Source organism: Alligator mississippiensis, chromosome 5 (genome assembly GCF_030867095.1).
Source record: "Alligator mississippiensis isolate rAllMis1 chromosome 5, rAllMis1, whole genome shotgun sequence".
NCBI classification, from domain to species: domain Eukaryota; kingdom Metazoa; phylum Chordata; order Crocodylia; family Alligatoridae; genus Alligator; species Alligator mississippiensis.
Window position 1 is genome coordinate 58,336,697 of NC_081828.1, and position 11,561 is coordinate 58,348,257.

Sequence of the window (11,561 nt, forward strand, 5' to 3'; positions counted from 1 at the left end):
TTTGTTGTGGGTAGGTCTTGCTTGACCAATCTCATTTCCTTCTACGACCAGGTGACCTATCACCTGGACAAGGGAGATGAGATTGATGTCATATATCTTGACTTCAAAAAAGCCTTCGATCTGGTGTCCCATGATCGTCTCCTGGAGAAACTGGCCAATTGTTGCCTTGGGTCTTCCACGATCTACTGGCTGGAAAATTGGCTCCAGGGTCAGACCCAGAGGGTAGTAATTGATGGAAGTCACTCATCGTGGTGTCCTGTGACCAGTGGGGTCCCCCAGGGCTCTGTCCTTGGACCCATACTGTTCAACATCTTCATTAATGATGTGGACACTGGAGTCAGAAGCAGACTGGCCAAGTTCACAGATGACACCAAACTTTGGGGCAAAGCATCCACACCAGAAGACAGGCGGATGATCCAGGCTGACCTGGACAGGCTCAGCAAGTGGGTGGACGAGAATCTGATGGTGTTCAACGCCGATAAATGCAAGGTTCTCCACCTTGGGAAAAAAAAACCTGCAGCATCCTTATAGGCTCGGCAGTGCTATGTTGGCTAGCACTATGGAAGAAAGAGACTTGGGGGTCATCATTGACCACAAGATGAACATGATCCTGCAATGCGATGCTGCAGCTAGTAAAGCGACCAAAACGCTGGCTTGCATCCATAGATGCTTCTCAAGCAAATCCCAGGACGTCGTTCTCCCCTTGTACTCGGCCTTAGTGAGGCCGCAGCTGGAGTACTGCGTCCAGTTTTGGGCTCCACAATTCAAAAAGGATGTGGAGAAGCTTGAGAGAGTCCAGAGAAGAGCCACGTGCATGATCAGAGGTCAGGGAAGCAGACCCTACGATGACAGGCTGAGAGCCCTGGGGCTCTTTAGCCTGGAAAAGCGCAGGCTCAGGGGTGATCTGATGGCCACCTACAAGTTTATCAGGGGTGACCACCAGTATCTGGGGGAATGTTTGTTCACCAGAGCGCCCCAAGGGATGACGAGGTCAAATGGTCACAAACTACTACAAGATCGTTTCAGGCTGGACATAAGGAAGAATTTCTTTACTGTCCGAGCCCCCAAGGTCTGGAACAGCCTGCCACCTGAGGTCGTTCAAGCGCCTTCATTGAACACCTTCAAGATGAAACTGGATGCTTATCTTGCTGGGATCCTGTGACCCCAGCTGACTTCCTGCCCTTTGGGCGGGGGGCTGGACACGATGATCTTCCAAGGTCCCTTCCAGCCCTAATGTCTATGAAATCTATGAAAAACCTCCTTCCTGTCCAACCTCCTGCCTGCCCACTGTGATAAGCTGGCAGTAAGAGGTGAGTCCATGCCAGCCACAGGGGGACTCATTCCATGGCAGGTGCTCTATTTTCCTGTTCTGACACAGTGGCGATAGCTCATCATGGTAGGCAGGTGGACAGAATAGCTACTTGGCATTCTGGATCTTTCCACATCCCATGTAGGCTCCACTGCCAATGGCCACAGCCAGGACTGTGCAGCACAAACAAGAAATTGTGGGACGAATGGATGTGGGGCAGGGGGATGGGGGTGGTGCAAAGGAGTCTGCACACTTCATGGGTCAGCCCAGCCCTGGCTGCAGCAGATTGGAGCAGTACAGGGAACAGTCCTCCCTCCTCAGGCTCCTGGCAGTGGCCAGTGGAATGGACAGGATCGACTGGCATCTCCCTACCCACCCTTGACCCTCAACAAATCACCAAACTCATTAAGTGGCCCTCCAGCCCAAATAATTGCCCACCCCTGTTCTAAAGGAACTTGTGCAACTGACTTCAGTGGCCTTAACTCACATTCTTAAAGCTGTGTGTGTAGTTCTAATGGATCAATTCCCATACGCCATTCTCAGATCAGACAAAACAAGCCTTATTTCTTTTCAGAAACCATACAAAAATATTGGCTATAGATATGTAAAGGAAAATATAGAAATAATTCCCCCATGTTAGATTTTTTGCTACCACTGGTATAGAGAGTTTTAAAATCAGCCCTTCACAGATTGAATAAATTGCATTTTTGTTAGAATGTTTGGTAGCAGCACTCTTGGCTGAATGGCGTATGATCGGGTGTCTAAGACACATTTTCCAGAAAAATGCCTTTGATTGACTCAAGTATATATATATATTTTATATTGTATCTTAAATAATACTTTTTTATTTTCCAATAAGGGTTATTCTGCATTCACATATTCCAAAGATCTTCTTCACTCAACAGCAACTGTGATGTGGCAAAGATTGGATAATCATGGAAAACAAGCTGTTTTCATTCTTCAAATAAAGGCCAAGATGCTTATGATGAAGAGAGTTCATAATATTTTTAGTGTAAATATAAAGTATATTTATGGGGTGAAAAACAGATTCATCCCATATTAAAATAATTCTGAATGTCAGTGTTATTTACATAGTTAAAATATATGACTGTGCCAATATTGAATATTGAAAATATTGACTCAGAAATTGAAAGTCAAGGGTAGTTTGGAACCTAACAAGATCTATGCCCTTGAAACTTCCCTTTTGTCCTGATCATGCACTGGTATCTGCTCAAGTGTTTGTGGACGGAGCCCACCGACATTAATGGAATGGGTATAGGATTCTTTTAAAGCAGATCAGATTACAGGATTAGCCCTCATGCTATCTGGAGTCCTGCAGTTTCATGGACTGTAACACAGATTTGGCCCTGTGGCAATATTCATCACACAATATTTCAAGTAATAAATATATAAAATAAAGTCCTTTTTATGCATGGTGGTCCATAAAGGAGTACTGCTGTGCTTATCAATGGGTCCCTGAAGTCAAGCTCTATGCCACACTTGCACAGATTAATGTTTTTTCTCCATAACCAAGGATATAGCCCAGTATTTCTACATACTGATTCTGCAGTGCATATTTATTGTCTGATTTCATACTGCACTGAGATGTAGTTTGATAAGTAAACATTGCTGGATTGTTAAATACTGCCAGAAATGTGTTTAAAAAAATATAATTACAATTCCTTGAAAGCATAAATTGAGATTCCCCCATTTTTTTCCATTTGTAATTTTGAAGAAAGGCAGAGGACCATTCTGTGATCCCTAAAGGATTATAAGTGTTTTCAAAGAGTCTGTTAGATATATTGAATAACTCCACTTTACAGAGTAATTTGTGAATGTTTTGTACTTTAATTATGTGAAAGGTGAAAGGTTGTGGAGGTGAACTTTAATTATGTGGAGGTGAAAGTTAATAGAAATATGTGGGTACTTCCTATTTCCCTTTTGGTCAAAATCAGTTCACAGAACCTAACATTAAAAAAAAAAAAAAGATCTGTATGCAGGCAACAGTTCGCAATGCTAAGCTTGGCCTGAAAAAAACAAACCTACAATTAATTGTTTATGTATTAATACATTAAAATATGCAAGAAGCAAGGATTTCATAGAGTGATATCTCTTTTTGGAACAACTGCATATTTTGGATAGAATTCGACCAGCTTTTGAATGCAAAACATTCTTCATCTGGTCTGAGCAGCAAAAGCTACCACAGCATAGTAAAAAAAACAGTTGTAAGATGCAAGAGAAATTGCTTCTTATATATCTCTTCTCGGAAAACTAAAAAGCATGAGATCAATAGGTAGAGTGCAAAATTCTCACTAAAATTCTGCAAAAGGAGATAGGAGGTATTATAACTGTACTATGTCTTGGTCCACTAATACATTGGTTAAGGGAATCAATAAATAATGTTAAGAATATAGTTTTTTGCATAATTAAGCCTGTAGTGAACTTTGATGTCCTAAAATATTGGCTATTTGCTTCTGTGATATGCAGAATTATATACGGACTAGCAAATTGGCCATCAAGAATGATATGGGGTGTGGGCATGGATGGGAGGAGGGAAACTTGCTGTTTCCCCACTGTCATGGCAGTGCCCCACCACCTCCAAGGAGCAGGACTGGCAAGGCCAGTGCTAGTGACCTTAACCACCCTGCCCCCCCACTCCTTTCCTTCTCCACTGCCTCCGAGGAACAAGGCTGGGGGGAGGCCCCTTACCCACCCAGCTCTGTTCCCTCCATCCCTACTGTCATGGTGGCATGCTGCTGCCACGTCCTGTCCATAATGCTATTGGAGCACTTTGATTAGTTGTTTCAGTAACCAATCGGAGTGTTCCAAGAGCATTATGGACAGACAGACACATGGACTAAGCCCTATATTATATTAGAATTTTCCATGGAACAGCATAAGAATATAGAATATAGAAAAAAATACGAAGGACAGAGCAACACCTACACCACTAGCAGCACATTTTTTCACAGAACAAACACACCTTCTCTGACCTCAGTACCCTTGTGCTCAAGGGAAATGGACCTACCACCTTTAAAAAGCAAACTTGGGAACAAACATTCATAAACTGGGCACTAAGAACCAAGGACTTAACCCTGATATTGGTTTTATGGCATATTATAACCTACCTGCTTCCTGAATTATTTCTACACATGAAAGGTGAGAATGACCTTCCTCCCTTTTGATATGCCTAGATCTCCCAGTAATCAGCTGATTCACTTTTGCTAATTGTTTACCTTCTATCCCTAGGAATTTCTCCCTCACCTCTTACAACTGATTTTTTACCATGCTGTGCTGGCTTTTGCTTCTCAGATCAGATGAAGAATGTCTTGCATTCAAAAGCTTGTCAAACTCTATCCAAACTATGCAGTTGTTCCAAGAAGAGATCTCACTCTATTAAATCCTTGTTTCTTGCATATTTTAATGTATTAACACATAAACAAATGCTTTTTTTTACGCCAACCTTAGCATTGCAGACTGTTGCCTGCATACAGATACGTGTGTGTGTGTGTGTGTGTGTGTTTTATGTTAGGTTCCCTGAACTGATTTTGACCAAAAAGGAAATATAAGGTTAGCATCTGACGGTTTAATATTTACTATAAACCCACTCCTGAAATGCTAACATTTGTTAAACTTCTATGAGCCTCTAAGCAAAAATATTTGTTAATAAAAAAGTCAATTATTAACCTTGTTCACTCTAAAGAAAAAAATCTTCTAAATTACTGTCACCAAAAAAGGTGACATTTGTATTTCCTACAGTTTCTTAAAATGCCATGAAAACTACTGTTTTACTGCATGGCACAACTATACACAGATTCCAAACATAGTCTTTTCTATTGCCAAGAAGAGACTCTTTTTGCAGAATAAATCTAAATAGGACATGTAATGTGGCTTTAGCTGCAGTTGTGAATGTTTTTAACTATATATTTTAGTTATATGCTCTGCAGCTGGGTTCCCAGTCATATTGTATGTTTACAACAAACTGTCTCTCTTAGGCAGGTGCCGAAATGGTTGACAGCAAACCCTATCCCAGCTGTGAAAAAAGCTCATTCCACATTGCTTTGCATAGGGAATAATCTTAGCAATATATATATTTCAAAAGGCATGAAACAACTCACTTTCTTCTTCACAGGAAGGTCTTTGGATCCTTTGCAATAGGACTCAAGCCTGTGAGAACATCTACACATGTTATTAAGGTAAAGCAATAAACTGGTGCTTATTGAACTGGAGTTTATTTCTCCATGGTACCCATTTATATGTGCACCCAGGACTGTAGCACATTGAGCTGGGTGGGAGCAGCCCAGCTGGCAGGGAGTCCAGGGGGTCAGCCTGCCAACCTTGGGACTACTCTGACCTGGATCAATGTGTTGCAAAGGGACTAGCTGGGGCACAAGGGTGCTTGAGTACAGAGCCAGCTGGCAGGCAGCCCATGTGCTGAAGCACCCTTGTGTTCAAGCCAGCCGCATCAGTGTCTACGTGTGCAGTGCTGCAGAGTAAAAAACTCTGTATTTGTATTTACAAACACTACCCTGCTGCTGAGTTAATTAGTTTCCTGTGGCCTAATGTGGCTACAAGTGTAGATATGAGATGTTTACTGCAGAGCTAATTAGTCTACTCCCCAGTAAACATCTCATGTAGACATGCCCTGTATATGCTATAGGAGGAAGAAGTATCCTTACCAGTCACTGAAACGGGGTGGAAAAGACACAGCTCCTTAAGTATGCACCAGTTTCAATCTGTTTCCTCAGCTTCAGGTAAGCTTCATCAAGACTTCCTCTTCAGATCACTCATTCTCAAAAAAGGAAAGAAATAGCTTAGGTTTAGCACCTCTTAATTCTTCAGCTTTGTGACCAGGCGTCTTGGCCCCTTTAAGGCTTCCCTGGTAATTTCCTGTGTATTAGGGTAGAGCAGGGGCTGCAGCTCCTATGGAGCTCCACTTGTAATACTACAGACAATGACAAAAGAATCCCAAAACATCCTTTATATAGAAATAAAATAAGTCAAGCTACTCCAGAAAATCTGGAGGTCACGAAACTGAAGAAGTAAGAGGGATACCCTTACTGGTGACTCGATCTCCCCATTTATATTCAAACTGTAGCTGAGCCTGAAGAGAAGGTCACACACAATTTCAGAATCACATTATCAACCAATTGGATTGGTTTCAATATCCCTGTGCTACTTCTGTCTCTTCTAATACCATGTCATAGGGGGAAGCAAAGGAAAGCAACTCTTACCTGGAGGAGAAAGCTAATGGTAAGGGATCTCATACCCTCTTCATACCCAAGACTAAATGAATCTTCATGCTGTATCTCTTTGCACCCAAGTCCATATTCATGATTCAGACTGAGTGACTTGTTCCAAATGAGGTTTCATCAGGGATGGATTATGTCTTAAATACTATCTTATGATTATTTCAGATTGTCCTAATAGCAGAGAGACAAGTTATTTCTTTCATAGGGTAGTTAACAATGGTGAACAGTTGTTAACAATGGTGAAATTTCACGTTGATTCACAATGGTGAACAATTGCCATGTAAGTTCTAAATATCATTTATCAGTTGACATGTAAGTTCTAAATATCATTTATATAAGAAGTCCTTTTGCTGCTCTGGCAATACCCATGGCCTTCCTGTAGATGTAATGTTACTTACTTTAAAGACCTTTACAGGTCTTCAACATTAGCAATGCATTGTAAAACAGCTTTGGTTAGATACAAATCTGGCCTCTGATATATTTAATCAATGACCATCTTAATTAGTACAAGAATTTGGACTTGTTGAAAAACTCTACACATAGATATAACTACAATTACTCCCTTGAAAAAATTGCCAGAAAAAAAGATACAAAACTGACATTTAAAGCTCAAAGGTAATTTCTGTCTGAAATTTCTGAATCTTTTACGAGAGTATGAAAACCATATTACCTTGATAGAAGGAAATTTCCATTCATAATTCATACTTACTCTAGCTGTACTTCATATTTTTTCATCACCAAGTACCCAGTGTAGCTTACTCCCTCATAATTGATTTATTATTAAATTAAAATCAGAAACATATTTAATATAGTCAAAGGGCACGTGAAGAGAAGTAGAAACATGCACTTTTCAGCACCTCAAAGACTTTGCAACATGGAGCCAAAATTAGATACTGGGAAGAATCCAAAAAGATATAATGTAAAAAAAAAAAAAATGCAAAAAGAAGCAGGGTCGTGCAAGTGGCTGGAACCTATGCTGCCTGAAATTGGAGCCTGGCCAGCCAGAGCCATGCTCCAGCTGCCGACTAGGCTCCACGCACCCAGATTACTACCACTGCAACCCCAAGAGGGCCCCAGGACCCCAGGTAAGGCTGCTGGGGCCAGCCGAGGTGCTGGTCCCACTCTCTCCTACCCGACCGTGGGCAATTTGCAATGTGCCAGAGTGCATATGCAGAGGTATTCCCCTGGTACAAGTAGTAGCACAACTATGTGCTGCTATTTGTCCCCTGGGCAATGCATGTTCCCACTCCTCTGGACATGCCCAAACATATCAAAATGATGACTGTCAACAGAATATATTTCTTATTAATTTAGGGCCAAATCATGACCTATTCTCCATACAAGCACAAGAAAGTAAGGGGCAAAATGGATTTCTTGTACTGTCTGTTAGTATGGATTGCATCATGAAGTACATTCTGCACAACTGGGTAGGTAGTGATTAAGCTGAGAAAGGCTGGCTCTAACTCCAAAATCTACGGAGTCACTGTGGAGTGGGAAGCAAGAGTAAATTTAGGATCAAACTCTTCGTGTGAATCATTCTTTTTATATTATTATTTGTATTACAGTGGGAAGTAGGAGACTAAACTAAGATGAAAGTCTGAATGCACATAAAATGAGTCACTGTTTAGTTTCTGCTCTGGGACAGCATAAATATATATTACCTCCCATTCAGAGTAAGTTGTAAGATTACAATGTATACCTAATTAATTGCTTTAATATGCTCAGGTAAAATTTATGTTAGTTCTAAATTTCAGTATAATTTTTCATGCCTGACTGTACAAGAAACAGTAATGCTGAATCACAAAAACAGCTGACAAAAAAGAAAAGCAGACTGCCAAATATGCTTGTGATAAACTAGATATACTCTTGTTTGTGATAATATTAATTACTCATGAGTATTTGGACATCTTCTGAAATATAAATATGTTCACAACACCAGATTATTTTATTGCTACCACACATTATCCTTATTTGACTTATGCTTTGTAATATTGTTCCTTGTGGTTCCCAAGACGCAATATTAGAATAAGAGCATTGATAGTATTCCAGCTAAGATATCTTTTTTGAGTCAGACTACAAAGAATAGGATGCACTATAAAGTTATTGTGAGGCTGTCACCTTTTTTTTTTTTTACTTTATCTTAAAGCACAGGTTGATTTATTAAAAAAAAAAAGAAACTTATTACAACAGTGGCCCTTGATAGAAGTACACATGTTTTCCAATTATAAAGTCAAGTCTGCATTATCAGAAAATTAGAAGTATCTAGCCTGTAGGTCTTTCAAGGAAAATCTATTTCAGAGCTTTCTATATTTTTATGCTTCAGCATGATTCAAAAATGCAATAGTTTTGTTAAAGGTGGGGCAATGGAAGCAGAAAGGCAAGCAAACTTCCAAATAAATTCCTTGTAGTGATAATAAGGCATTATATTTTACTTTTAAAGACTACATGCTGCACATATCAGACATTATTAAAAAAAAAAAAACATTTTAGTAAGAAATATTTCAGCAAATTTGAGCATCACTTTTGCAGTTCTTCCCAAATTTTGCAGTGAAGAGATATATATATTTTAATAACAAACAAGTCTATAATTAAAGTGGTGTCCTATGTATTTCTAAGACAGTCCTGGATAATTAATTTTAGATTTTTGAAACTCTAAAATAAATGACAGTGCTCTTGATAAATGTCAGTTTCATAACACCAATAATTAATCACTGTATATATAACCGCAGAAGAACAATAGCTTGGATTTGGGCAAAGACATAGGTAATACAGATTTTCTTCAACTTTTCCTTTGTTACCTCTGTGTTGTAAACCTCATTTATAAATATGTCTTTATCACATTCATTACAAATCACTTATTTATGCCAAATATTGCAAATATTTAATCAAGATATCCTTTTTGCAAGTTTTTGTGCACCAAACTCTCTTCTTCAGGCAGAGGGAGCATCTGAAGAACACTCCCTCTGCCTGAAGAAGGGTGTTTATACTTGAGACCTTGCAAAGAAGAATTTTTCCAACTATTTTGGTTAGTCTAATAAAAAATATTGGATTTACCCAGAGAACCTTGTCTGCCTATGTCCTTGGACCAACACAGCTACAACCAACACCCCTGAATATTTAATTAATGCATATATCAATTGAAAAGGCTGAAATGTTATGTTTTTCTATTAGGAAATTATTTCAATGGATGTTTATCAGTTGAGGATATGGTTTGTACTCTGCTACATTTAGCATGTGTAGACTCTTGGGTTTTTTTTTTTTTTTTCTGATTCATAGATTGTAAGGGGCTGAAAGGGACTTCACAAGATCATCAGGTCCAGCCCCCCTGCACCAGGCAGGAAAGACAACTCAGGTCACGTGACCCCAGCAAGGTGAGCGTCCAGTCTCCTCTTGAAAATTTCCAGGGTAGGTGATTGCAGTACCACTGGAGGGAGTTTAGTCCACAGTCTGGACACCCTGACTGTGAAGAAGCTTTTCCAATTGTTAAGCCTAAAACGGTCTACCAGGAGTTTCCGGCCATTACTCTTGGTTTTCCCCAAGGGTGCCCTGGTGAACAACTGTTTGCCGAACTCTTGATGTATTCCCTTGATATAGCAGTAAGCTGCTACCAAGTCCCCTCTCATCTCATTAGTAGCTTTTTGGCCACAGTCTGAAAACACTAGATATGTGGAAGTGTTCAAATGAACTGGTAGAATTTAAGCAGATTAATTTAAGCAGTTAGAAGCCCTGTGGAACTGTGTACAAGTATTTTCTGTCTGCATACTTTGCGAGACAGACTGTGTTGCTGATGGCACCCAGTCAGGGGGTCTTACAGCACATATCCTAGTGTGTTTTGTGGGCTACTCAGGCTGCTTACAGACAGGTGACAGCACTCAAGGGAATCAGTAAGGGCTGATTCACTAGCCCACAACCCCCTTCTCCACAACACTCTTTCTCACTCTCCCAGCTGTCAGGCACTTAGATCCAAAGTGGATCTGCTGTCTTTTCAAGTTGGTTCATTTCCCCTCCAACAGCCAAATAGATCCCTTTCCTCTTGGGCACCAGCAAAAACCCAGTTCCACTGCAGATTGAGTGAGTCTTATCAAGATTGAGTGCCACTGGGTTGGGGTTCTGTGCTGTATGGTTGCTGGTAGGTTTGCTGCTTCCAGGTGCAGGGATAGGGGACAGGGTTCAAATTAACACTTTGACTCTTGGGGGGGGGGTCTGCAAAAAATAAGGATGTCCACCATTATGCCCTAATAAAATCAGAGCCCCCCCACCCCAGATTATGATTTTCAAATCTTACAGGGGGGATCTTGTTGTCCCCTCCCCCCAAGATCCCCTATAATTCAAACCCTGATAGGAAGCCAGGTGGTGCCATTCTAGTTCTGTTGTGGGAGTGGGGAGGATGTCAAATGCAGTATATTCACCCACCCCTATCTAAAAAGCATTGACATGGCCACCACAATTCCTGGACCTCTTCTCACTAGCTTCTCCCCAATACAGACTGGCCTTTTAGATAGGATCCCAACAATAAAGCCAGGGTCTGAGTTATTAGAAGGGGTGAGTCAGGGGGCTAGGAACTTGCACAGAGTCTGGGGGCTGTGAGAGAGGGAGGTGGTTTAGGGCCTGTGAGGTCCAGGTATGGGTCCAGATGGTGTGTTGACATGTCTGAGGGGGATGCTGGTGGGTGACTTTCCCTTGCCTGCTCAGGCCCAGGGGGGCATTACCAACTAGAACGGGGATTTCACTGGTAGAAATATAATGCTTGTATATACCAACTATGTTGTTGTTAATCAAAGTAAAATTTCAAATGTGATTATAATGTTCAAAAAAAGTCGGAATGTCAAAGTCTGTCTTCTGCTACTGAGTGGAAGCTATGGGTTGACTGTATCCTTTCTTAAAGTTTAATAATAGCAAGCTAGATAGTATATACAAGATAAATGTTTGCTTCAGTAGTCAGTCATAATGCTTTTCCACTGTAACTTATTGCAGTAAAATCACAATGAAGAAAGTTGTCA